Source organism: Penaeus monodon, chromosome 19 (assembly GCF_015228065.2).
Source record: "Penaeus monodon isolate SGIC_2016 chromosome 19, NSTDA_Pmon_1, whole genome shotgun sequence".
NCBI lineage: Eukaryota > Metazoa > Arthropoda > Malacostraca > Decapoda > Penaeidae > Penaeus > Penaeus monodon.
The window spans coordinates 48,792,134-48,792,926 of NC_051404.1; positions in this window are offsets into that span (position 1 = coordinate 48,792,134).

Below are 793 nucleotides of genomic sequence, written 5' to 3' on the forward strand. Positions count from 1 at the left end.
GAATTAATGGCCATATGATTATGGATGTCAGTGTAATTGCAGAGAAAGTAAATTCTCTAAATCTTTAGTCATGGTATTTGTTTCTTCAGAAAACATATGGCACAGACTACACTTCATATATGTATGCATAAAATGTTATACTTGGATTCTTGGCAATATATATTTTCATGAATGATGAGTAGGCCTTTTAGAGTGAAGTTGGATCAAATGCCAATAGGCTTATAAATATGGAGATGGTGAGCTGACCTTGGCATAGCAACCAGCAATGGTAACTTTCCATTGGTTTGTCACAGGGGACCAACTTTGCTTACATTCAGTCACTAAGGACAGTTTTACTATAGCTCCATGCAAGGGATACGGAAAAGAAAGTGCAAGCCTAACGTTAGCCACAGCTGGGTACAGGAATATGCTATGGGTAGTGTTTAATGAAGAAATACAGTTTAAAGTGTTATAGAATTCTACTAACTAAAACAAAATCAGAGGACAGGTTATAAGGAAATAAATATAAATCTAATACACAGTGATATGTGTTTTTGTATAGAGATACTGAATACATGGAAGTAACAGTTAAGTGACATATACAAAGGTGAAGTGTTAGGAGGCTAATAGTTTCAGCAGTAACTCCATCTTCAAGATCAGTAAGCAGTATTAAGTAATAATAAATAAATCTTTCCCCCAGCCTCATGGGGAGGTAGGCCTTGGCAGTTCACCTTTCCAAAGAAAATCCACAATGACTGCATTTTGTAAATGGTGATGCTAGGAGGAGGGGTATTACCTCTGTGGACTGTGGGTA